This window comes from Lissotriton helveticus, chromosome 11, assembly GCF_964261635.1.
Source record: "Lissotriton helveticus chromosome 11, aLisHel1.1, whole genome shotgun sequence".
NCBI classification, from domain to species: Eukaryota; Metazoa; Chordata; class Amphibia; order Caudata; family Salamandridae; genus Lissotriton; species Lissotriton helveticus.
The window spans coordinates 421,116,227-421,144,135 of NC_136072.1; positions in this window are offsets into that span (position 1 = coordinate 421,116,227).

Genomic DNA, 27,909 nt, shown 5'->3' on the forward strand with positions numbered 1-27,909 from the left:
GTGTCTGAAATGTCCTGCCTACCTGCCCTGGATCTAGTCTGTCTGCAGTCACAATAGGGTAGTGTAAACTTCTTTGTGTGTGACAGTGTATTTGACGTGCATGTAAGCCTATGCACAGCTCCACCTGCCATCCTGCTTTGGATACCCCATCCTGCCAACATTCCATCCCTCTATTGTTTGGTTGTCTGGGAGAAATGCACAAAGGCCAGCTGCCAACTACACTTAGTCATATGACCCAGGAAACATGCTACAGGCACTAAGTGGTTAGGAAAAGAAAATGCCATCCTTTCAAAATTTTGACTTACAATCCGACTTTACCATTAAACATGGTTTTAAATTATAATTCCCTAGACACCAAGCATGACATTTCTACCTGCTTCCACTCATTTAATAAATATATTACAGTAGCTCAATGTTATCCCATGGGAGAGGTAGGTCTTACAGTAGTGAAAAACGAATTTGTGAGTTTTTCACTACGAGGATATGTAAAGCCTAAAGGTATATATCCAACTTTTTAAATTCAATGCGCCCTATCCTACATGCTGTTTAGGGCCTACATTAGAGGTGACTTACATATAATAAAAAGGTAATATTAAGCCTGGCAAGGGGTTTCTTTTGACAGGTTGAATTGGCAGTGTAAAACTGAAACATACTTGAATTGCAAGACTGGTACATGTTTTAATGGGCTGCCTCTGTGTGTGGCACAATGAGGGTTGCAGACCCACTGGTAGCATTTAATTTACCAGTGCTGGGTATATGGTATGCAATGGTATACAATTTTACCAGCATTTATAAGTAAATTAAATGTGTCAATCGGTATAGCACTGATTTGCAGTGCAAAAGTGCACAGTGTCCTAAGGGAAATAAAAACAAGTTCAGCATAACAGGAGGGGAGAAGGAAAAAGGTTTGGGGAAGCCCTCCCTAAGGCTGACAGGTCCAACAATGGCGTAATAAAGTAATTTGAGAAATTTTGCTTAATACACTGGACATGAAATTACTAAATTGATCTGATACTATGCTGTTGTTAAAGACATTTACTGGCCTAAGAGGCATAAGGTTATATTTTCCTACAAGCTGTCATTTCAGTATTACCTACTTGGAATTCTGCAAGGTTCTATTTCTTTTATTTTCTACGGATTGGATAATTGTTTTAGTTCAATTTATACATACAATATGAAAAAAACTGCTTCTCCTATTTTTTACTATTGCTTTATTGACCTTAATTTACTTAGAGAAAGCTTTCTTCCAGAGGTGGAATGGCCTGTACGGCACGCGGGCAGTGCCCGATGGGTTGGTCCAAAAGGTCAGTGTGCAGGCCGTTCTTATGGATGTTTTTGGGCCAATAGAATGGTAGACCGTTTTTTACTGTGGATGTCTCTGATAATAATACAGACATTGACAGCTGCAAGCTCAAATCCATTCAGTCTCCCATATCTTTCAAATACGTATACAGAGTGTCTTTACAAATTCAAAAGTGCCACAATTTACAAACATGGGCCACTTTTAGCTGTCTAATTCACTAATGGGGTCCAATTTTATTATGTCCCAGTTGGACCGTGATTTCTGGCTAACCTTTCTGATATCTGAGAACTGGATTGAGAGATCCTTAGGAAGCAAGAGTAACAAGAAGTAGAGAGACAGGCGATGAACACATGAATGTGTAATCCAGTGTAAAACACATAATTGGAATCCACAATTGATATTGTTGTGAAATCCCTGCTAACACTTTATGTATTTATTTTGGGTGTGGAATCCCCGTAAAGAGGTGATTTGTATTACATTTGATTTCATTGGGTGTGTAAGATGGCTTTCATATGTAGCACATATCTTATCCAAAAACTCAATATTCTTTCTCTTATATCACATTTGGGCTCATATATCCCTCTACTGTAGCACAGTCACAACCCACTTGTGATGTGTGATATGCACCTTTACTATTCTCCTTGTATAGACCATAGTTAGCTTCTTTGTTAGATGTTTGTCTGTCACTGGAATACAACATACGTCTTCTTCTCCAATATAAAGAAAATACTATAACGAGTGCGAATACGCATTTTGTGTTTTGGATCTTCAGTTGGAAAGAGTTGGATGGGTCTCTCACAACACTACGTTTAATAACACTGGGTTATACTTCCTTTTTATTGGAAGCATGTACCAGCAGATTCCTCCCCCTTTGAAATTCCCAAGGCATAGATTTTCTGGCTGCACCTTGATGCTTTCCATTCCTCTCCATAATTCAGTTTGACTCTTTTGACCCCTACCCTTGGCAGCAGCCGTTGAAACAATTTCCTCAGCCTGCTTGTCTTTCCCATGAACCGCATTCATGGTTGCGAGCACTTACCATTGTGCACCAAAAACTCTGCTGTTCTGTCAGGCCTGAGAGTAACGCAATGTCCTCCTCTCACTCCTCTGCTGCCCCCGTTCACAGCGCCATGAAACCGCCTGGTGAAAGTGCGCTTTATAAATAATTTTAACGTAACATAACATAACATAACACATTACCCTGGGAGTACATTTACCCTTCCCTATACACCCATCATTCACTCACTCCAGCCAGTTCCCATTTGCTTGTAGTCAGTGAAAAAATTCTTTATTTGGCCAGTCAAGACCATAAAAGCCCGCAAGTAAAAGCAGTTGTACCAGGGACACTTATAAATACAAAGGCTTAAAAAAATAGACCATAAATACATAGCAGGTCTAGTTAACGCAAATACAATATCTAATACTGTTTATACCAACAGGTAAAAGTAAAACTCGCTGTTAAAAAGAGTACAGGAGGCAGCTCGGAATATAAAAGTCAACAGTTAAAGTGCAACTTTGACAGTACATTCGCATGATCAGGAAGCAACTGGTTCACACGATACAATATCCAATCATAAAATACCACAGGAATGCTAGTCGGAATCAGGCTTACTGGACCATGAGCATCTTATTCTTGAGTCTTAAAGCCTCTGAAAAGAAACTTGCGGCCCGAAACAAACCATAAGGGAGAAAAGCATTACAATAGTGCAGGCCTTACTTGAACAAATTGGTTAGATCTAAGAAGTGGAAGGATGAATTGTTTCCGCAGGGGGTCATAGAATTTGCTAAAGACTGTAAAATGCAGAGTATCCTGCTCACAGAAGTTGTCACATGGACATGGCTTTGAGGCACTAGGCTTCAGAAAGCCTTTGGAAGAGGCTAATAACCAGTGTATGAGATTAAATTTAGATCTGGTTAGCAGGAAGCGATGGTGAGCATTGTTAACAAGGGACAAATAGGGCTGCGCCTGTGAGCTTGAACTTAGTGTAAAATATTGTTTCACCGAAGGCTTAGCGAGTATCCTACCCCCCTTTTCCCCTGCTGCCTAGCCTGAAACAGATGTTTAACATTCCCAATGTCTCTTGGTCGTAAAGTCCTAGGGTTTGTATACAAAAAGGACAGCCTAGTTACCACATCTGCTCAAAGATATACCTTAACCAAGGAATACACAAAGGTCTCTCAAGTGCAGTACATTGCTGCTTTTACAAGTTGATTTAAAATGGGTGCTGGGCACGACTAATTTCTAATCCAGCGCATTGAAGCCGAAACTGCAATATGATCAGAGATGTATCCAAGACCAAGCTCTTCCTGCAACATGAAGGCAGGAGTGCAGGGGGGACAGCGAAATGTCTGCAAATCTCTCACATCCTTATACCCCAACACATCGCATCCATAGGTGGCCATTGGAATACATTTATCTCTATACACCTTTAACAGGGCCGGTACAGGATTTGCCCCTAGTCTTTTTGCAAAGTACATGGTTGCCCCCACTGCCTTTGGCAAAACATTATTTTTGTGTGCTCTTTGCGCCAACCCCAACCCTCTGTCATCAAACTGCATACCTAAGTAAGGGAACGTTGTGACTTTAGATAGCTCTACCCCACTGCAGAAGAACTTATACCTAAAAGCCTTCTGGGTACCGATCGTCGTAGCATGGGATTTATTAAAATTAGTTGCGAGGTCGAGCGAGTCGATAAAATCTTTAAAGCATTTAGGAGTTTTTGAAGACCTACTGCAGTCCTGAGAAACCATACTATTTCGCCTGCATATAAAAATGCAGGAATAAGTTTGGAGCCGGCTCTCGGGATGTCTTTACTAGTTGCAGAGAGGACATACCCAGCTTGTTGATGTAAAGTGTAAAGAGCAACGGGGCCAATATACACCCCTTCCTGAGCCCCCTCTTGACCTCCCAAGATACTGACATGCAGCCGTCCTCATTATATCCTACAGCAGCAATAATGTTAGTAAGGGAAAGTGAAGCAAAGCCACCAAATCTACGTCCGTACCCAGATTAAAGAGAGTATACCACAGCTTAGATCTGTTGACGCAGTCAAATGCCGAAGTATAAATGCCATGTACAAAGATCCCCACTTGGCTATTGTGTATTTCCCCACTATCAAGTGTAAACTAATTCATGTATCTAACATCCCTCCGCCCTGCCTGAAACCGTACTGTAAGTCTGAAATTACCGTAACATTTTTAACCCCGCGAGGCTACGCAAAGCTGCAAAAATACTCTGCAACGCTATGCCCAGTTATACAAGCATACATGGCTGCTTGTTCCGCATGCTCGCGTATGCGGGCAAGATATTTTTGACGTTTGTAACGCATATTGCGTGTTCGGGGGAAATATCACAGGAACTTCACCACGCGGTCGCCAATGGGTGCGGCCATCTTGTTTTCCTACTAATTGCATGGTTCTGGACCTGTGTCTCATCCTGCTCTAATCTTTTCAACCTTTATTCATTACACAGTTGTTCTGATCTTTTTTATTTATTATCTATCCTTCTCTCTCCCTAAGTGTATATTTTGCATTTTATTTCTTAATTTACCTACTGTTTTATATTACTTGCTTTTTTATTCTCCTACTTCTTCTTCTGACTTTATTTTTTACTCCTGCATTTTCTTTTCTGCCCCCGCCCACCCAGAACCATGGCTAAGGGTGCCACTACCTCCTCCACTAGTAAGGCGAAGGCCCCTGCTTCATGGAAGAGCCGCCTTCCTTGCGGCAGATGGCACCCGGAAGGGGTGCAGGCCCGGGCCCTTTTTACCGAGTCAGAGGTGGCCGCCCTTCTTTTTTTGTTCAGTGCCACCTCCCCTTGCTGTTGGCAGCTGGCGGCAGGCCCGGCTCCGGTTATGCTACCCAGGAGCGTCACCGCCGGTGGGCGAGGGTACGCTGGGCAGTATCTCGCCGCTCTGAGGTCCGGCGCACCCATGACCAGCTGACCCACCAGACATCCCCGCTCAGACATCTTGGACCGGGAGCAGGACCTGCTGGACCTGATAAGTGTTGAGGTTGTGGGGCTTGGTGAGTAGACAATTATAGTAGTATTGTGTTCTTTTTTGTGTTACTATTGTTGTGAATATTATTTTTTGCCCAAATAGCAAGAATGCTGCTGCTTACATTGCAGGTAAGTAACGTTTAAACATCTTCTGTGATTGTTATTATTCTAAACACTAGACAGGTGCTTGGCGCTCCTAATCTTACTTGTTTGCAACTTTGCCCTCGCTTGGGCTGATTATGTAAGATAGTTTAGAGAACTTAAGCTTGGTAATGCTAGAGAGACTCTAGTCCTTACCTTTGTGCTCCTGACATTAAGATATTGGGGGACTGATAGGTAGTTTAGTTACTTAGTATTAGTTGGTAATGTTTTAGCGGTCTGAAAGACGCATCCTCCGTCACGTCGAGTGCTGACTCCAGTCCTTAGTACAACCTTTTGTAGTTTGTTAGTGAGTGAGTAATATAGCAGCTAAGTCATCATCAGCAGAACATCAGCAGCAACCAACCAACAATTTGGTGTATGCAAATGTATGCATGGGTCCTCCATCTATGCATTTTTTGAGGACTAAAAAAAATGGAAAGGCAGACTTAGTGAAAAATTGGCCCATCTGGAATAGGTGGGCTAGGTCAGGTAGTACTTAGGTGTAGGTTTCTGGAATCAGAATGGAACACTTGGTTAGTTCATAAATAATATCTAGATGGTCCGCGAATCCCGCAATACTACTAGTCGATCAGATTAGATAGTTCAATTTTATTGCGATTGTTTCCAAAAATATTTTATTTGTTTCACACCAATCATCAATGTTCAATGATCAGCACCCAGGGGCAAGAAGACTGGGTCTGAGTCGGCAGAAGCTGGAGAAGATGCCTCCCAGGGCCAGGACCGCTCCTCTACCGAAGGCTCTGCTGCTTGCCCCAGTAAGTCCTTTTGCTGTTAATATTAATAATTATATTTCCCTAACTTTTACTGCACCTTATTTTTTCTGAACTATTATTTCCTTTTCCTAATTCTATTTTTTATCAAACCTTCTTTGATCTATCTGTTTCTAAATTCTTGTTATCCCTGCCTCCAACTGCCTCTGCTCTGACTCTCTGTATTACCACTATTTGTCTGTCTGTAGCTAGCTTGCCCAGTTGGCCGCTCTTTATTTTAAAAAAAATTTAAAACTCAGATTCACAAATAGCTCTACCTACTGAGTCCAGTTCTTTGGGTTGTCCTCATCTAGTCTTCTTAAGAGGCTTTTCTTAACCAGATATTTTACTGTTTTTGATAGGATAGGGCATATTACCACTGTCTGCTCTACTCTAGTACTCGATTTGTACTAGTGATGTATGTGGTGTATATATGCATTGTAACTATTTTTTCAATCTTGCTAGTGAAAAAGAATAAATAGGGGGAGGTTTATATGGCATCTAAAAAAACGTGTAATGTTTTTTCTAGGTGTACTGACCACCAGTGCCTGGGCCAACAGTGGGGCAGGCAACACCAGCCAGGAGGGAGCAGCGGATGCGGCAGCTGCCACAGGGCTGGGTGAGCCAGCAGCAGTGGTGGGCGACGGTAAGTTATACTTATATGCATTACCTATTGATAATAGTTACAAACTCGCTGCAAAGGTGTACACTGTATTTTGAGAGAGACTAAGTTGTTGTGAACAACGGTTGAAGAAGACACCCTTTACTTAGCATTAGAGCAATAGCATTAGCGGCGGGAGTTGAGTAACTAATGGCCTCTTCTATCTGATTTCAACTCTGCTGGGAAAGTTTTATGGAGAAGACTAAGAGCCAGATGACCTTGATGGCTGGGTTGAGCAAAAGGGAAGGAAGGATGGAAGGAAGAAGGGCGGGTGAGATGTAATATATGACTGGCAGAGAAGGATGCGTGGGATGCATAGGTGGCTGACAGTAAGCATGGGCGGATTTTGCGGATCCACGATTCGCGGATTTGCGTATTCACGGATCGTGGATCCGCAAAATCCGCGGATTTTGCGGATTTGCGGATCCGCGGATTTGGGGCGGGGCTTCCATGCGAGTGCACATGCCTCTTGTGTGTATAAAAGGTCAGAGACCGATCAGAGCAGCAGATGAAGATACAGAAGCTCCTGGCCACAGGAACAGCACGAGGATTGCGCTCGTGAAAGTCAAGGATGCAAAGGCCTCTGTCCAGCATCACAGCTGATTTTCGATGGTATATTTGGGAAGAAGGCACATCTGCCCAGCCTTGACAACGCTCACGATTGTTTTTTGGGCCGATGAATGAGTCACTGAATTTAAGCTTCAACTAGAGCACATGTTTAATTGATATCTGTAAGTGCTTCCGTTTGAGGTTTAATTTTTGTGCCAGGACCATCGTGCCAGAATGAACCCTGCCCTTCATATTTATTCAAGAAGACGCCACCGTTTTGTGCCATACCTCTACTCAACTGGAGTACTTTCTACTGGATAATCAGTAAGTGCTACCTCGTTGGGTAAATGTATAGTGCTTTTACTACACTACAGCTGCCTAAAGTGCCAGAGAGTTGTCTACAGCGACCAGGTGTGTGTTACTATGTAATCGCGCCGAAGGGCGCAGGGGTCCCTTGAGTGAGCTATCATAGTGGGTAAATGGCGGGAAGACGGTGCACACCGCGAGTGTGTGGGCGGGCCAAACGGACGGGGCTTCCATGCGAGTGCACATGCCTCTTGTGTGTATAAAAGGTCAGAGACCGATCAGAGCAGCAGATGAAGATACAGAAGCTCCTGGCCACAGGAACAGCACGAGGATTGCGCTCGTGAAAGTCAAGGATGCAAAGGCCTCTGTCCAGCATCACAGCTGATTTTCGATGGTATATTTGGGAAGATGGCACACCTGCCTGGCCTGTTGTAACTATTTTACGATGGCGCCGGCAAGCTGCCAGCGCCATCCTAAAATAGTTACTAAATTAGCTTCAACAGGAAGCTCTAATAGATAAAATAAAGCAGGTGCTCGAGCACCTGCTTTATTTGATCTATTAGAGCTTCCTGTTGAAGCTAACTTAGTAACTATTTTAGGATGGTGCTGGAAGCTTGCCGGTGCCATCGTAAAATAGTTACAACAGGCCAGCAAGGCTTGAACTTTTGCCCCCGGAATCCGCCGCTCGCGGATTTGCGAATTCGCGGTAAATTCGCGGGAGTTCGCGGATCGCGAATTTACCGAAAATTCGCAAAATCCGCAAGCGTAACGGATTTTGCGCTCATGCTTAGCTGACAGGAATCAGATGCATGGGTGGTTGAAGGATGGGTGGAAGGTGAAAGAAATGATACCTGCATGGGTGGGTGAAACTGTATGGGTGAAAGGAAGAATCCTTTGGGGTGTTTCATGGGTCAAACTCAAAGGCAAGCCAGGAAGGAAGGAAGCATGGGTAGTAGTTTATAAAAAAATTAAAAAAATAACAAATGTATGTTGTTGGTGAAACTAAGGATTCTTGAGAGGTTAAGAAGAATGATAGACATGTTTACTTTGAATGGATGGATGCCTGGATGGTATTCAATCATAGCATAGGTGGAGACTTTCCCTGGATGAAGAGTCTTTGGAGAGAATGTAAAAGAAAAACAAACTGTGCCAGAGTAGCAAAGCCAAGGAGATTAGAAGATTAGAATAGAAAAAATATGAAGCTATGCAATGATTGATAATTGGAAAATCGCTAGGAAGAGAAACAACAGGACTGTTTTTATGCAAGATTTTTGACTCAAGGTTGTATTTTCAGAATACTCCCTTGACTCACAGTACAAGCACAGCATATATATTTTGTAGGTATGTTATCAAGCGCCTCCCTCTGACTCCGAGGCCCACTCCCTACCTATGTCTTTTATTTTCGACTGTGTTAGCCAGCCTGCATGGGTGACCTATCGGCTACATGGTTACACAACCAATCAAAATTACCTCATGTATGTCGTCCCACATATAATCAATGATCATTTGGACCAGATATCATCTACCTTGTTGTAGTAGTAAGGGTGAAAGTGAAATTGAGCAGTTGCTCTCATGTAACAGAGTACACCCATAATAGAAAAATAAGATGATTGTATAGTCAGCTTCCACACCTGCAGACAGTAATAAATAAAAATAATGTGAGCCTGCAACACAAGTATGTTTGTCTAGGGCGCAAACTGACTGACCTGGCATGCCGGCTACAACAAGGTTAATTTAGCTAAAAAAGAGAGGGAAGAAGATGACTGGTCTACTCCATAGTGCCTAGTAGTAGCAATGCCTGAAACTCCCACAAATGTTAGAGGACGAGGAAGTGGGAGGATACCACAAATGTTATGTACTACGCTTGCTAGTACTACTGTGCCACTATGTGTAGAATTAATTGTGTGTTACTGTTTTGCTAAGAGTATTGGTTACAATAGGCTTTTTTCTTTCTTGATATAGCTACTCCTTCCCAACCAATAAAATCAAAACTGGACAGGAAGGAGTTGGCAGCCATGGCCCGATGCCGGAAGCTGGAGGCCATCTGCAAGGCCCTAAAAAGAGAGTACAACATGTTAACAAGGAGGGTAAAAAGAGAATTCAAAGAAGGATGTTGGTTAAAACTTCTAGAGACGATTGAAACAAGGAACCTACGCCAGTTCTGGCAGTTAGTGAACTCAACAGCAGAAGGCCACAAAGGGGCAATGAACTGCGTTGTCGAGGAGGCGGCCTGGGAGGAATATTTACAGGACCTGTATAGCGCGAAAACAGATCAGGAAGAGCACCTGTACACAGACTGGAGCGGTCTGGTAGTAGGTATGAAACCTGAATTTTCTGTCGATGAAGTCAGAAAAACGATAAAGAGTTTAAACCTTACGAGAGCGGCAGGTCCCGATAACCTCCCGCCACTGATAATTAAAACACAGCCAGACTGGTGGGCAAAATTCTACGCGGATATGTTTCAAATAATCCTCGAAACCAGAAGAATCCCTGATTCCTGGAAAGGGGCCATAATACGGCCCACACATAAGAAAGGGGATATGCATAGTCCTAAAAACTATAGACTAATCAATTTACTTGACATTGCGGAGAAGATCTTTGCCAAAATAGTCCTAGGTAAATTAAAAAACTGGGTAGAAGTAAACCTAATCATCCCAGTGGAACAGGGAGGATTTAAGGAAGGCCATTCCTCACTGGACCACTGTTATGCACTTTGGGCGTTGGCCCGGAAGTCGATAGAGCAAAGGGGAAACTTGTTCTGCTGCTTTGTCGACTTCCGGGCAGCCTTCGACTCAGTGGACCGAGGGAAACTTTGGGAGTGCCTGATTAAAAATAATATCCCAACTGACCTATTAGCAATACTAAAAGAACTACATAAAGGAAACTGGGCCCAAGTAGTAAAAGATACACAGGGGGCACTCACAAGGAAAATAGCTATAAACAATGGACTCCGACAGGGCTGCGTGTTAGCTCCTCTACTCTTTTCAATCTTCCTAGCAGATTTGCCGGTAGTATTGGAGGTGGAGAAGAGTGCTAGCCCCAGAATGAGTGGCAAGAAAGTATCATGCTTATTGTATGCAGACGATCTTGTCATTACTGACCAAACAGAGTTGGGGCTACAGAGGAAATTAAATGCCTTTAATGAATACTGCAAGAGTAAATTGCCAATAGTAAAAATGGACAAAACAAAGGTTATGTGCTTTGGTAAAAGGCCAAAAAGCTTTTGCTGGTACCTGGATAAAATTAAACTGGAAACAGTAAAAGAATATAAATATCTGGGCCTATTGTTTGAATCATCTTTAAAATGGAACAATCATGTAAAAAATCCAAAATGCAAAATCTTCTTCCTCCATTTTTGGCTAGAAAAAATTCAATAAAACCTACGGAGATATGTCACACAAACCGATGATAAAAGCTTTCTCAGCTATGGTCCCCCCACAAGTACTATATGGGGCAGAGGTCCTATTCCTTAGTGGTAAAGGGGATTGAAATCGGGAGGAGGGTAAAGCTGTAAAAACGCTACTGTAGTTGCCAAAGTCAGCCATGCTACAGGCAGTTAGACTCGAAACAGGATTGGTAGGGTGGAATACCCAGGCCAGAATGGCGGTGGCTAGATTTTGGAAACGTCAAACTCTAGAGGAAGCTCAAAAAGTGTCACATTGGTGTAGTGAGGAAATACAACACAGCAACCTAAGATGGGCAGCGGAGGCAAAAAAGAAGATAAAAGAGACAATTTGTTGCCTAGATGTGGGTACAACCCAAAACCCCTTAGAAGTAGTCTTCACAAAAGTGACACTTAGAGCACAAGGAAGGGAGCACTCGAGAATGCAGGACCTAGGCTATCCAAGAAACAAAAAAATCGGTAAAAAACATGATAGAAGTATGGGAAACCGATATAGGATATCCATACCTAGAAACACTCCCGAACGTAGGATTTAGGTGGGATATTTTAAAAATGAGAATTGGCATTAACCCCTGGCGAGTGGAGGAGAAAGTCACGGCAGAAATGATGTACCCAGATGGTTTATGCAAATGTGGTATGGGGACTAAATGTGAGATCATGCACATTCTTCTTGATTGCCTCATGTGTGTGGAAGTGAGAAAACGGATCCTGCGACCCATATCCATACAATATGACACAAGAGTGAGAGCCCAAGCAATCGATTTAATGCTAAAAATGGAATATATAGAAATAGCTATAGCTCTGGGTTACTACTTGAAAGAAAGAAATCAAATGGTCAGGGGAAAGCTCAAAGAAGTGCAGTGAGAAACCCCAGTTACCCGGCATTTAATAAAATAAGAAGAGTAACTTAGGCGGGACAAGTCCTATGAGTATTAATATCTTTTAAATCTCCATTCTGTAGTGGTGCACTGCAGAAGATAACGAATAACCTTGATTTTAAATGTCGAAGACGATTTAGGTTTTAAGTAGAATGTTTTGTACATTTTTATACCTTTTAAAGATTTTAACAAAAGCTGTACATTGTTTTACTAATAACTAATTATGCACAATACCCTGAATTTTACTCGATTGGTTTTAAAGACTAAGGTCTAAATAAACAGAGTTTTCTCTCACTCTCTCCATCTGCAAGGAATATCGGCGGCTGGTGGTTCTGGCGGAAGAGGAGGAGGCGGAATCGGCTGTAGCCTTCTCCAATGCCCTGGGCCCCAGCCAGGCCCCTCCAGTGGTATGGCGCTGCAGTCTGTATAATCGTGTCCCGAGCTTCATCGTTCAACACTGCTGCCCCCCATGGATACAATTGCAAAGCTTTTAAGCGCTGCATGCTCCTCCGGATTGGGTGCCTAGAAGAGCCGATAAAGGTCCTTGAGGGTAACAAGCGAGCACGCCGATAGAGATTCCATTGTATTGCTCCTTTTTAAATCTTTTTTTGGTGGGTGGGAATTGGGCGTTGGGGAAAAGTTGGGGTTTATATTTATTATTTATTATGGACAACTGAATTCACTGGATATTAGTTGGACTCTTTCTTTATTTCTTTGGCCATTGGTTGGGGTTAGGGAGAGGGGTGGGTCAGGTGTTGTGGGATTTTTACATTAGTTTATTTTGTTATGGGATTAAATTATATTTATACTTAAACTTTACATACAATGTAAGTATTTTGTGGGGGGGTTACTCTTTTACTTCACATGGTTTCCTTTACTGCTGCAGGGCCGCATCCAGTTTTTGATTTAAATAATCTGCTGATAGTGTAACACACGAACAGATAGATGCGGTAACCTCACTTGTGAGTGACTTGTCTTAGTACTGTCAGTCTCTCCTCATAGTCTATGCAGTCTGCAACTGGACTTGAAAGGGTATGGGTTTGTGAATTAATGAATTAATTTCCATTCCTAATTATGCCTCCCCCAAACTTCTTCTCTTACCTGTGATTGATGTTTATTTAAACGAAGGCAAATCAATGGCTGCATGGTGATGATGGGTTGGTTTCGCAAGATGCCTTGATGGTGGTAGTAGTAGTAGTAAACACTGGCAGTAGCATTTGCAAAAAATAAAAATGAGACATTCAGTTGCCTGAGGAAGACTCTGGAAAGAGTAGTAGAATGAAGTACAGTACAGTACACAAGAAAAGTGCCAAACAAGAAACCATAATGATGATTATCAATGCTAAAGTAAAATAAAACATAATGGTGGTGGGGATAGCCTAGTACAAGCTACAAAGTGTAGTTGACTCTACAGATGAAGTGGACAAGCGTAACTTTTAGTGCTGTAAGGATGATGAATCAATGCCGGATTATATTCATCTGGAAAAAAATGGACTTGCAAATACTGAGCATGGGTGGACAAGGAGAAGAAGATCCTTGCCCTGCCTTGAGTTAGTGTTGCTTTCACCACATCAGCCCCAGCAAGTGTGTGATCAAATATTGGTGTCAATTAATGTAGTCACACCTCAATATGAATCACACAGCCCGGGGGAAGAGGGTTAGAGTTGGATGAATGGTTGAGAAGGGGTATTTGAGGGATAGGTTTGACAAAGACAAACACTACACATGGACAACACACAATCTTGGCAGACGACCATCATATTCATAAATATGTTAAGGGAGGAAGAGGAAATGCATGCATGATGATGACTTGATGGTTAATGATAAGTAGTACTAACTAGACTAGTAGACAGCACAGGGCAGCAGTATATAATTAATTAATATTAGTTTAATATGCATTTGTCTTGCCTGTCTGCCCTCAGAGATACTAAGAGACCCAAATTACATACATTTTATGTTCTGTTGTACCAGGCTTCCTTTTAAAGCTAGCACAGATAATTAAAAAATAGCTGTAGGGATCAATTATAAGCAAAGAGCAAACATAATAAACAACCACACAGAGGTGTAATGATTGAGGAGAAAAAACGAATCAAATTAATTAAAAGATGATCATTGATACTAAGTTACTGTATGTTATCTGGGTCCAATTGGTGGGGTTGCATCTTGGCCTTCCTCTCCGTGCTCCCTTCCATGGATGCTCCATCCGTCAATCTTGGATGCCACTGCCTGCCTGGCGGATGCAGATTGGTAAGGTAAGTGTGAGTAGTTTTTCCCAGTGTAGTACAGGGTAAAGGCCGGCCTGTAAGTGTAGATGTAAAAACAAAAGGCATATTAAAAAATTCAAGGAGAAAAAAAATGCATAAATTACGGAGGAGTGCAAAAAGAACACTTTCAGAGGCATTATGGCTAAATCAGGTCTACTCTACTACTCTTTTTCCAGCATTAACCTACATTAACAGGACAGAGCAGGCCTGCGGGGCCCGCCCAACCTCAACTTAGCTTACATTTTGAGCCAGACAGAGCACACATATTCCGCAACATAGCATTTTCCAAATTAAGTAACTAAATCAATGCACCGCTGTCAGTCATACCACCACACTTGCCCACTACTAAACAGACCTGTAGGTCTGCTGTGGTTGTTGTTGACTTGTTTAACTTTTAGGCCACTTCATGAATCGCCTGAGTTATTCCATCAATCATCTCCGATCCTACTGACTGACTGTGATGAGTATAGTATGGTCATCTTCATCATGGTGTCCAACTCTGTAGTGTACCAAATGAGTCCAGCATAGATTCCATATTCATAAATGCAATGGATTGGCCTGCAGTAGCAGTATAATTTTGTTATTAAACAACAATAAGGAAAACATTGACTTGAGTCACTTTTTTGTGTGTAGATTAAATAATACTAGCACACTTCATACACAAATACAACAACACATACACCAATCACTCAAAGTCAGCGTCCAGTGCATGCCACCATCATTACCTGTTGTTCTTAAGGGGCAGTCCCTCTCGACTCGGGAAGGAGGATAGCTATAGTCATGTTCTTTGGAGTGACTCGACAAGGCAGACACACATTTCTTGAACTATTCTCCATCCAATGACTGGCATGAGGGAAATTGATTTAGGGCGAGTCAGGATAGAGCAGGACTCAAGGAGTGGACATACTTCTTTAATAAATGCACACAGTTGCAACTTCCATACAGCAATGAAATGAGTAAGACAGTGGTGATGGATTTGTTGTGATTCGAACCGGAAAGACAGAGACACATACAAATATTAAAAGTGAATAAGGAAGAAAGTAACAAGTTGAAAGCCTAGTTGTCAGGGAAGTAGAGCTCATCCTCAAACTCTGGTGGTTCACCCAGAAGTAGGTGATCTAAAACACTACTTCTATAACTTAAGTTGCCCTCATCATCTTCCTGCTGTGCTACTTCAGGACTGAATCAGCACTTTACACCACCGGGTGTAATCCTGTGGTATAAAGTGCTGATTCATTTTGATCATGGTTAACCTCTCCACTTTTTTGGGCGAGAGACTGGTCCTTTTCACTGTTACAATGGCACCAACAGCACTGAAAACACGCTCAGAAGAGACACTTGCGAGAGGGCAAGCCAGATAGTTTATCGCCAGCATGTTGAGCACTGGCCAGTGGCGCCTTTTCCCATACCAATACAGCAATGGGTTTTGATGAATGTAGACCTCTGTTGGGTCATCCAGATAGGCCTGTACCATCCGCTCAATGTGCAGGGGTGCTCTGCTTTGCTCGGCCTTATGTGCCTTAGCTTCAGCACTGGACCTAACAAGCCTGTGCTGTAGAAACCATTCCTGTGCCGATTTTGGTGGGGCTGATGCTCCTGTACTTGTTGTTGATGTTGATGTTGTTCTTGGTGTTATTGGTGGTTTTGGCTGCTGGGAGCCAACCTTACTGCCCTCAGGCTCTAAAGTTGAACTTGACGCTGGCTGCCCTGCAGTTCTTGTTGTGGCCTGGAATAGCGGGCCTCTAATTGCCGGCAGTTCTTTTTTTAATTGACTGGCTTCCGCAGCTATCCAAGTTTTGTACTTGGCAACATCCACTTCTGAATGAGGAATCAATGTGTTAGTGTTCAGTACAGCTTTGTACTAAGGATCCGGAATTGTGGCAGAAATGTGGATGACACAATTTCTCTTTGCACCCTTGTATTTTCAGATAGGCGAAGGGTTAAGCTCTCCACCAACTCATAAGCTTCTTTTTTCCTCCACACCTGCGTACATTGCAGACACCCCCTTCAGCTGTTCCTGTAGCATGTGCAACAATGGGATAGTTTGGCCCATAGTACAATCCTCTTTGCTGACTTCACGTGTGAAGAGCTCAAAAGGACGTAGCATTTCTGTCAGGCATTTCACTATGCCCCATTGGTCCATCTCAATGGTCATGCCTTTCACAGTAGAATCCCTTCTTTGCATGACTTATTCATTGAGTGGTCTGTGCTGCTCATCAGACATTCAAGCATGCAATAGGTTGAGTTCCAATGTGTTGGCACCTCCTGAATGTGTGCTTTAACTGGCCCTCTATGCTCATGTTGAATGATCCTCAGCTGCTTCTGGGCTTTAAAAGAAGGGCTGAAATGTGTTCAGATTCTTCGGCAGGTGGTCAGTAAGTTGCTGACTCTGTCTTTTTTTTCTTTTCAGAAAGTCTTGAACAATAATGTTAATGCAGTGCGCCAAACATAGGACCCTGAAATAGCCACCTTTGGACAGGGCCCTAACTATATTACTACCATTGTCCGTGGCAACAAACTCAATGTTAAGCACCCTTGCGTGTAGCCATTAAAAGACCTTGCAGTTAAACTCTTCCAAAATGTTTGCAGCAGTATGAGATTTCTCCATGGTGAACATGGCTATAGTTGCCTGTTTCCGAGTGGCATTAAAAATCTCAGCAGTGTCAACACCTGCATATAACTTTGCTCTAGCCCCCACAAAAGAGATCCAGTGTGCAGTGATGCACATGTAATCAGTGGCTTTTCAACTGGTCCACATGTCTGTTGTCAGGTGGATAGTGTGAACAGCACTCTGCTGCAACGCTTGTCAAAGGAATTCCAGCATGTCATGATGTAGTGCTAGAACAGCAACTCTGGCAAAATAGGACTGGCTGGGAACCTTCCATTTTGGACAGATGGCTGTCACAAATTCAAGAAAACCCACCCCTTCCACAAAAGAAAAAGTGAAGTGGTCCAGCACCAACATTTTAGCCAGATTTGCATTGTACAAACGTGCCGTTGGGTGGTTGTGTTAGTACCGCCCCTTCAAACTAAACATGCTGAGAATGGTAGACTGGATTTTTTTCTTTTCTGGTGCCACTGATGCAGGTGACTTCTTGGCGCCAGATGTTGTTAGGCTGAATGCTGCACATTCTTTTTATTGCTGTACTCTATTGCCTTAGTGTCTCAGCCTGACTCTTACTCTTGTGCCACTGAGATGTTGCTGAGGCTGATTAGGATGTGGGCAATACCACTGCACTGCTGGGGACAGGGCTACTTTGTGTTCCAGAGAAAATTTCTCCCTCTTGTTCACCTTTCACCACGATCATATCTTCTACTTCTTCGTTACTACCAATAGCAATGGGTGCAGTATTTTTGGGTTCTAAGGTGCGCCTCCCACTGGATCAAGCGGTGTTTTTTCAGATCGGTTGTTTGGCCTCCGGGACCGTAGTTTGTTCCAAGCCTACCATGACTAACACCATGTCTACAAATGGAGCATATAGCAACATTCCCCTCCCTACTGCTAACCAAAAAGAAGTCCCAAACTGGGACGGTGACCTTTATGATGCTGCTGGAGGAGCCACTTGCAATGAGGATGAACTGGAAGGTGGGTGTGGTGGAATTTGACTCTCTGCAGATGCAGTACCTACTTCTACTGAGGTGGTTGTGCTGGATGTAGGTCACTGCTGGGCCTTTTCAAATGCAAATATGGAAGCTGCAGGTGGTGTTGTTGTTATCTGTGTTGGTGGTATCCATGCAACATCCCTCACCGCACTTTGGGATGGGGTAATAATGTTGGTCTCCACTGGGGCAGGACTAATGTCCATGATGACTGGCTCGTCATCATCCTCCTCTTCTACATCTACCTCCATAACTCTAAGACTTTCTGTAATCTTCCTTTTCCCTACCCTTCTCTCGTGGCGTGTCTCACTCTCAGACAGAGGTAGTGGCATCTAATGGGCATCTAGATCATCAGAAGGGGGGCTTGCAGACGAACTCGATGGACCAACCCTCGTTTTCCTTGCTGGGGATCTGGATGACAATGGATCTTCTGAAAGAGTGGCTTGCTCTTCTTCCTCTGTAGGAAGCTCTATCTCCTGAACTGCCCCTACTTCAGGAGGAACAACCACTATTGTGGGCAGTGGTTGCGGCTGGTGTTGCAGCTTTTGTTGTCCACTTAACTCAGTTTCCTGGGTTGATTGGGTACTAACGATAAGTCAATTTCAACATCACTGCTTGTTGGCGTTGTCGTGATTAGACTGGCTGCCTCTGCAGCAGACATGGGCTTGGGCCTAGGTTTAAGAGATGGGTCCACTGACGCAGGGGTGCTGCTCCCAGCTTGCTCCCCAGACACCGCTGCGGCAGGCGCAGATTTTTAGTTTCCCAAAAAACATCTTGGGCAGCACACGAGTGTTGGTAAGTGGCAATTCCTTCTTCTTACTGGCAACTTTCTAGGTACTGGAGGACCTGGTACCTTTCTTTGGGGCCATCTTCTGCAGATGTCAGCAGCACGCAGTGGTACAAGTTGAAGCAACGTCTGTGGTCACACGTCACGTGATGTCGTGCGCAGCAGGACTTCTGTCTGGCAGTACAGCGGGTGAAGATGACACTTCCTCCGCAGTCTGACGCACCTAAAAGCAAAGAAGCTAGAAGAACATCAGTGAAATGTGGCATTTGTTGTTGTGGTTCAATTCCTACTAGTACAAACAAATATAATAATATATAACTAAGAGTGTGGTCACACTTCTTAGTGTTATTATTAATATTATTAAATTGTATTTACTCAGTTTAGTTATTAAAAAACATATCACCAGTGTAGCCATTTGTTAGACCTTGACCACAAGGGCTTTCATGGTGTACTGTGTAGTCAGGAAGGATAGGAAAGAAGCAAAACAAAAAATACAAAGTAATGGAACCTGTTTGGCATTGTGCATCATGTGGGATGCAGCATTCATGGAGCTTCAGCTGGCATTTGGGATGGAAGCAGTAAGCCAAGAGGGACAAAGGAAAGACATGCAGGCCTATGGCAAAATCAATACACTAACTAGTAGTACCACAAAATGGCCTCCAGCCACATGGTCACTTAGAGTAACAACAAGCAGGAAGCCTGTAAACAATGAACTCAAACAGGCCCCATATGGCCAGACAAAGGAGGCATGCTAAACAACACAGCTTTAATGCAACAATGCAAAAACGAAAAACCACAGGGCTAAAAAATATTTGCAAGTTACACAACAACTACACCACACACATCCAGCAAAGGCATTTAATTAACACATACGAAAAAAGTGAAATACCCCCAAAAAACATAATTTACAATTCAATCCAATGCCATCCATGCCCTAAATGATGTTTAAATTCAACAGACACCACAGAAACATTTTCTTCATGCACCCATGAGTAGCTCTGGGCCTATTGGTTGGGAAACCCATTGGCAGACTAGGCCACATAGTGAATGAATTCAAATCAATTGCTGGGTAAAAGAAGAAAAATTGCATGCAAATCAACAACAAGGCATGGTCACCACAAAGAAGGCTTGACTCCTTTGGACCTACAGTTGGTGGTTAGATTGTCGGATCTGCTTAGTTAATTTGTTAAAAGCATCCAGAACAGTTCTGTCCTGCGTTCCCATGTCCAGACAGAGAGAAATCTCATCTGCACACTCTGCATACAGATTATCTAAAAAAGTCTACGGTATCACCTTTTCCCATTTTAACCTCCCGGGCTGGCCCATAATATGAGTTTTGGCATTGGGTGGCGAAGGTCATGTCCATAATTATCTAACTTATAAAACAACCTTTTTGTGACTATTTTTTTTTCTTTTTTTTTTTTATCCTCATTAGCCTTTTCGCCACCCATTACTGAACTAACGGTACTGCCCATGGGCTTTTTATCTCATATACCAGCTTTACAGCCCAAGACTCATGGAGTGCTACTTCGAGTATGGAAACTCTTTTGCTGACCAACCCAGGTTTAACAATCCATCTCTTGAAGCACTGCTACCTTGGCAAGTTCAATTTCCTGGAGGAAAGGAAAAAGGAAATCGCCGGTGAGATAGGCCAAGGCCTTAATAATCGGATTATCATTGTTTTTAGTCACCTTCTCCACACCAGAATTGCCCTCCCTCACCCAAAATGTGTCAAAAATGGTACCCAAAATCTGCGCTTTTTCTTTGTCTGATCCAAGGTGTCTATTTTAGCAGTATATCTCATAGCTCGTAACCATTCCAAAATCGTGGGGGATATGGGAGACACCCATAATTTACAAACCTCCCTCCGGGCCAAGAGAATCCCATAGAAGACCAATTTCACTTTATCATCCATATCCTTGTTCTGCAAAGTATGTCTTCCTGTTATAATTAGTTCGGAGCTTACCTCAATCTTCTGATCTGCAGCTTGTGATAGGCAATTACTTACGGCCTCCCAAAACTCCTTGATATTTGGGCAGTCCACAAACATATGCAAATCGTCCTCGTTAGGGGTCCTGCATTTGGGGCATTCCACCAGCCCGCCAGCTTTAAATTTTGAAAGTCTTTGAGGAGACCAGTATGCCCTATGAATTGTAAACAGATGATTTCGCCTTAGGTTTGCAGGTTTAACTATTTTATATAGCATAGCCATAGTTACTTGCCATTGAGTTTCAGCTGCGATGCCCAGCAAGCAATCACCCCATAGGACTCCAGGAAGTGTAAATGCGCCGTCCTCCGTCTCAAGTATCGACCAATACCACAGGGCCACTTCCCTTTTGTAGGATTGGGTTGAAAACAGCTTTTCTTCTAGCTCATTATAGAGTCCAACAGTATTTTTTACGTCACTTGCCCAGCTGTGAATTTGCAGATACTTAAATTTTGAGAAGCCCCAACCCCAGATTTGTCACTATTGATAATTAGTATTTGTTTTAAATAAGTATTGCCATTCCTAAAATTTGAACCATAAAATAAAAAATAAAATCACAATCCAAAATTAACATTCACACAATTAAATAATTTATAAAATCATTTTAAATAAATAAATATAAATGTAAAATATAAGTGTATAATGACATTAAAATTTAAAAAAATATAATATTTTAACTACAATTTTTTCACAGAAAATTATAACATTTAAAAACTTTTATTGAGGAGAATTTACAATGTTGTTACGTAATTAAACATAATTGTGTTATATTTAAAAAAAATGTGATATTTATTTGAATATTTAAAATACAATAATTATTTTTAGATGTAATAATGTTAATATATATTCTAGTTGCTTTAAATTATAATTCAAAAAAGTATGAATTTAACAAAATACATTTTTACAATTTACAATATGAATTTGCATATCAATAAATAATTTTAAATTGTATTTACATTAAAATATAAATTAAAAAAAAATCTCCCCATCCTAATCTTCCAAAAGTCCAATATAAGGCTTCTAAAACGTTTTAGAAATCTATTTGTTTTATACATGTATATAAAAAATACAAATTTCAACAATATCATAATTTTATTTATATATTTATTTATTTGAAAGTTTTATAGAGCGCGAAAAAGACCCTTGCGGATATCAGAGCGCTTTACAGACATAGAAGTTATTTATACAGCAAAGAGGTTACTTATACAACAAATAAGGCAGATAGATCAGGTAAACATAACATCTTGTGCAACGTAGAGCAAATGAGATAAGGCAATGGCAACTAAAGTGCCTAGGTGATAAAGTTGACCCACAAATTAAAAATAATTAATAAACATAAGGACTCAAACACACTACAATAAATTACATACTAATTAACAAATGATATTACATACTATAATATTTGATACTTCAATATGTTTTACAACGATATTGAAAACAACACTTCAAACACAATTTGTACCTACAATATTCATGTCAACAATATTGTTGACACTCTGATATTCTTTTTTTTCTACATACAAAGATAGATACAAAGACATGCATTGCATGGTTAATTACATCGCTGACAGCTTACATGGAGGACTCGTCAGTAATAGGTGACATAGTACAATCACAGTACATAGATATACATTGCAAGGATGTAATGCAACTATATATACATTAGAATATCAACAAAGCAGTGAGTGTCTAGGTTAGATAACATTGCACACAGGGAGATCAGGCCTGGGGGTATTATGTCATCTGAGTCAAGGAGAGAGTTAACTATAGTTCACCAAATCAATGAGTCTACAAAGAGTATCTACATTAACACTGGGAGGGTGTCGTGCATAAAAAGTCTGATGATAAGGCAACAATTGGGGTGTTTCCTGTGAGCTAGCAGCTGTCGATGGTCTGGTTTCAACATCAACGTGTGCATCCCTTTCCCTAAGCCAAGTTGTGAAAGGTTCCCAGATATCTTTCGGGCGAGATAGTTAGGCTTAGGATCCTAAAAAGGCTGTTCCTGACAATAGGCTATGTTGCAGATCCACTCAGGGATTCAAGGGTACTTAGGGGCTCCCCAATTTATAGCCAGTCTACGCTTTGCTAGCAGTAGCAGCATAGCAGAGAGACGGCGTGACTTGGGCAGCATCTCCTCAACATAACATCCAGTTGGCCGCAGCCAAGTTAGCCCTTGGGTGGCCTAGAAGGTCCTCCTCCTCAATGGCTTTGGCTCAGCTGCACTGGCTTCCATTGAGACAGAGAGTCCAGTTTAAGTCACTCTGTCTGGTGTTTAAAGCCCTTCATGGGCTGGGACCTGTTCCTTTGCAGAGGAAGTTCACGTGGGAAGTGCCTGTGCGAAACCTTCGCTTCTCTTCGGCCAGACTTGTGAGGATACCAAGGTTCAAGAAAGCTAAGGAAGGGGGTAGATCCTTTGGCGTGGCTGCAGCTAAACTCAGGCAAGCCACTGACCTCCTACCTTTTAGAAGGAGATTAAAAACCTGGTTGTTTCCTATGATTTAGTTGGTGTTTAGTCACAGTTTTTCTTTCTGTCTGAGTCTGCCAGCGCCCGGATGCCTGCTAGGTGACAGTGCGCTTTATAAGCTAAATAAATAAATAACCAAGTAGTCCAACTGATGGGTAACACTCCAGCGTTTGTCCAGTGATGACTTGTATGGTATCACATACCTTCCCCCAAAATTTGAGGACAGCTGGGCATTCCCATGTGATATGTAAGAAGGTGGCCGCTTCATGTTTGCACTTCCAACAGCGCGAATCTGGTTGCAAGTTTAATTTATATAACTGTAAGGGAGTACGTTAATATCGATGAAGGAATTTAAATGTATAAGCCTCAACTTATAGTTTGGGGACAGATATCATAGTTGTGAGCAGCAGAATGGCCATTGCTCATCTGTGGGCCTGTGTACCAGCTCAGTCTTCCACTGCTACAGAGATTTCAGAGCAGTACATGGGGTATTTGACTGTGTGAGGGTATAGAGCCTGGTGACCAATTTAGGAGAGGACAGTGCAACCAGTAAATGTTCTAATGGCTGCATAATAGCAGGGGATATTTGGGAAAGAAGGGTGCATTGTTTTACAGGTGGCCCCCAATTGATAATAGAGGAGTAATTCTAGAAGTGGCGTGTGCTTGTCGTCATGGCCAGTGGGCAGTCCCAGGAATGTGCCTTGTGGATAGTGGTCACCTAGCGTTGATATACCAATTTTACGGGCCCGATCTATTGCGCCTTTGTCATGTAGGAAGGGAAAGTGTGGATTGAAATCAAGAGGTGTGGAGGGTGCATATAGCAGAGGGGTAGCTGTTTGCTTCCTCAAAACCTCCCAAGCCCAACGCAAGGTTTCAAATTAGCATTAATGCGGCAGGGTTGATATACAGCCATGTGCAATGGGGTGGGGTCGGCTATGTCCCTCTTAGTGGCCACATGAGGTTGAAACGGGATGGGATGCACCCAATAATGAGGAAATTGTGCTTGCGCACTTAGCGCATAAAGTTCGAGGTCAGGTGCACCTAGTCCCCCCTTTGATAGTGGGCGAGTCAGCAAGTCCCAGCTTACCCTGGGTTGGCCTCCGTCCCAGGCCATATCTATCTTGATAGATCTCAGAGATTTAAAAAAGGCTTGAGTCAAGGATATTGGTATATTCAGAAAGAGATGTAATAATTTAGGGAGGACAATCATTTTAATTATGGCAATTCTACACGCCAGCGTCAGAGGTAAAGTGGCCCAGAATTTAGCCTTATCCTCAAACCAATCTAGTAGTCTACCAAAATTCAAGAACCAGATTTGTTGTAGGTAAGCATGGGCGGATTTTGCGAATTGGCAATCCGCGAACTTGCGTTTTTACGGATTCGCAATCCGCAAAATCCGCGAACTCTCGCGAATTTGCGGATTATTAATTTTTTTTGTGTTCGCAAGGATTTCTGCCAGTTCGCGAGGGTTCTGTACCAGTTCGCAATTGCGAACTTACTTGTCGGCTCGCAACGGCCGCGACTATGTTGTTTCTACATCTGGTTCATCATCACAGGTTCACAGCACCCTCTGTTTCACCACTGCCACCCTCTGGTACACCCATGCCACCCTCTGGTACATCACTGCCACCCTCTGGTTGGTTTATCACTGTAGATTATGGGGGTGAAAAAAAGCAAGCACACCTGCCCTGCTTCAACTGACATGAATTAATTTGGGGTTGATTAATGTGTCACTGAATTTAAACTTCCAGTCTGGCTGGCACCTGCTTCCTTATCTGTAATTTGTTTTCTGTTGCAGTGCACTTTTTTTTCACAGGACCTTTGTGGCCTATAGTTGCAAGTAGGCAACTGAACTCTGCAGGGGCCCCTCAGGAAGCACTACAGGGAATGGTTACTAATGATAAGATTGAACTTTTGCACCTGCTGAGTGCTTTCAGTTTTGTCTGTAATTGCTTTCTGTTACAGTGTAATTTTTTTAACAGGACCTTTGTTGTATACTTGTAGCTATTCTCTGAGCCTGCTGTGAGGGTCAGAGCAGGGTTATAGAATAGTTGCAAGTAGGCAAATGAACTCTGGAGGGGCTCCTCAGGAAGCACTACAGGGAATGGTTACTAATGATAAGATTGAACTTTTGCACCTGCTGAGTGCTTTCAGTTTTGCAAAAATCCAAATATCCAGCAGCATCCACAAAAAGTAATCCTTCCAGGTCAAGATCCAAATCAAAGTGACCAGCACATGAAGAAAGCACTGGGAGGAGCCTGGTGGACAGGAACAGGAAGTTGGAAACTGTGGGGCACTTACTTCCTCTCACCCCCACCCCCCAAAATGGACTCCTTGCAAAGAAAAAGTGCAGGCAAATGTCAACCTGAGGAGTTATTCTGATAAAAATCATAATTTTCTAGGTTTATGCTGCCTGCTGGTGGATTTCTTGTGCGAAATTGCAAATTTTGCAATCTCGCAATTGCGAGATTGTCGCTGCCCGCCACATCTACGTGTTCGCAAGTGTTTACTCCCGCGAAATTGTATAGTATTCTAGTTGGCAAGTGCGACCAAGCAAAAAATCCGCTTCGCACGGATTTTACGAATTTTCGGCAAGTTCGCGAGAGTTCGCGGATTGCGAATTTACCGAAAATCCGCAAAATCCGCGAGCGGAACGGATTTTACGCCCATGCTTAGTTGTAGGTCTTTGCTGAGCCAGACACCAAGATATTTCACGGCATTGTATGCCCATGTAAGCAGGAATTCCAATGTGGTATCCAGTGGGGCATATGTGAGGGGCAGGATTGAGAACTTCGACCAATTGATTTTTATACCTGACATGCCGCCAATGCGGAGGACTTCCTGCAATACAAGATTTAGGTTTTCATCCAGTTTCCTAATATATAGCGTAAGCCGTCAGCATACATTGAGATGATAAGGTTTCTATCCGTAAACACTAGACCTCGGGCAGATTGATGCTGGCGAATTCTAGCAGCTAGTGGCTCCATAGCCACAGCAAAAAGGATTGGTGACAGGGGTCATCCTTGCCTTGTTACACAGGTGATGGGAAAGGGACCTGAATTTAAACCATTTGCTTTTAGCCGGGCCGTGGATTTGGTATTAGTAAGCTAATTAATATGAAGAAATTGGGGCTGAAGCCTAATCTGGGCAAGATAATAAACAAGAAGGGCCATTCCAAAGAATCAAATGCTTTGGTAGCATCCAAAAATACTGCAATGGCCAGGAGTTGGGGACCAATTTGGTGGATTTTAGAAAAGAATGTGCACAAGTTGTAGGCAGTCGACCTGCCTGGGATAAAGCCAGATTGATCCTGCCTGGCGATGAGTTGCATTAGCGGCTGTAGTCTGGTAGTGATCAATTTAGCCAGAATTTTGGCATCCACATTAATTAGCAAAAGGGGTCCGTAGGAGTCACAAAGGTTCATCGCCTTATCTGGTTTTAGTAGAGAGATAATTACTGCCTCTGTAATGGTCGGCGGCAGCTACCCACGCTCCAGCGATTCCTGCTAGATGTCCAGAAGGCGGGGCGCAAGTATTTCCATATATGTCTTATAGAATAGTGTAGGCAACCCATCTAGCCCCGGGGCCTTTCCACTTGGGAGACCTCTAATCACCTGTGTGATATAGTTGACTGTAAAAGGTTTGTCCAGGTATTTTCTGTCGTTGGCGCTTAGCCAGAGCAGCTCTATTGAGTCTAAGTATTCGCCTAAGTCAGGTTTGGGTGCCTGTTTTGCTTGGCCGTGCATAGGGAAGAATAGAATTTGGTCAGGCATTCATGTGTGGCCACCTGTCCTCTAACAAGGAAGGAGTCATTGTCAACCAGCTTGGCAATAAAGTTGGGTGATGTGTGTCGTTTAAGCCCATTGGCTAGGGTTTTTCCTGGCCTACGGCCCTCTCCATAGCTCCGTGCCCGAGCATTCTTACAGAGGAACCTGGTTTCCCTTTCTGCCTCTATTTCAAATTCTGAGATGTTGCTCTGTATAGAAGCTAGTAGTTTGGGGTCACTAGAGTTGAAATACAGCAGCTCAAAAGATTCGATATCCTGCTTCAGCTTAGTAAGAGCTGAGTGAATGGACCGAAGTACCCCTGATTGTTTAGAGATGCAAGCCCCTCTTATTACTGCTTTGAAGTCCTCCCATAACATAGAAGGAGAGTCCACTGAAGTCCCTCATTAGTAGAAAAAAAGTGTATAATGTCCTTTCTAATTTCCTATTTAAATGCTGAATCTAAAAGAACATGTGGGGGGAGTTGCCAACTGAAAGCGCGTGGTGATGTTTGGGGAACCCTCCAATGAAGCACAACCGGGGCATGGTCCGAGAGTGTACGCGGTAGCTGTAGTACATCAACATCGCACGTGACAAGCCAATAGTCCAGTCTGGACCAGGCGCTGTGGAAGGAAGTGATGCAGGTGCCCTCCCTAGCATTAGAATGCCTACTGCGCCAAATATCAATGAGTCCATGTTCAAGTATGATGTTATTTCACTGTAGTGTTGTTTGCTGATGTGGATTTCGAGGGGTGCCTACCCTATCCCAGTTGTTATCTAGAACAGCATTAAAGTCACCACCCCAAATGACCGTAACACCTCCCACAGCCATAATCTTGGCCCATACTGTAAGGAAGAATTGTGGATCATCCACTTTGGGGCCATAGATGGCCACCAAGGTGACTTGTGTCGTCATGAGGGATCCGGTTACAATGACGTAGCACCCTTCCAGATCGATGTGCGTGCGCATGGTGGACCAGCAAGTCCTCTCCAAATCAATATCGAGACCCCCCTGGCGTAACTGGAGTATCGA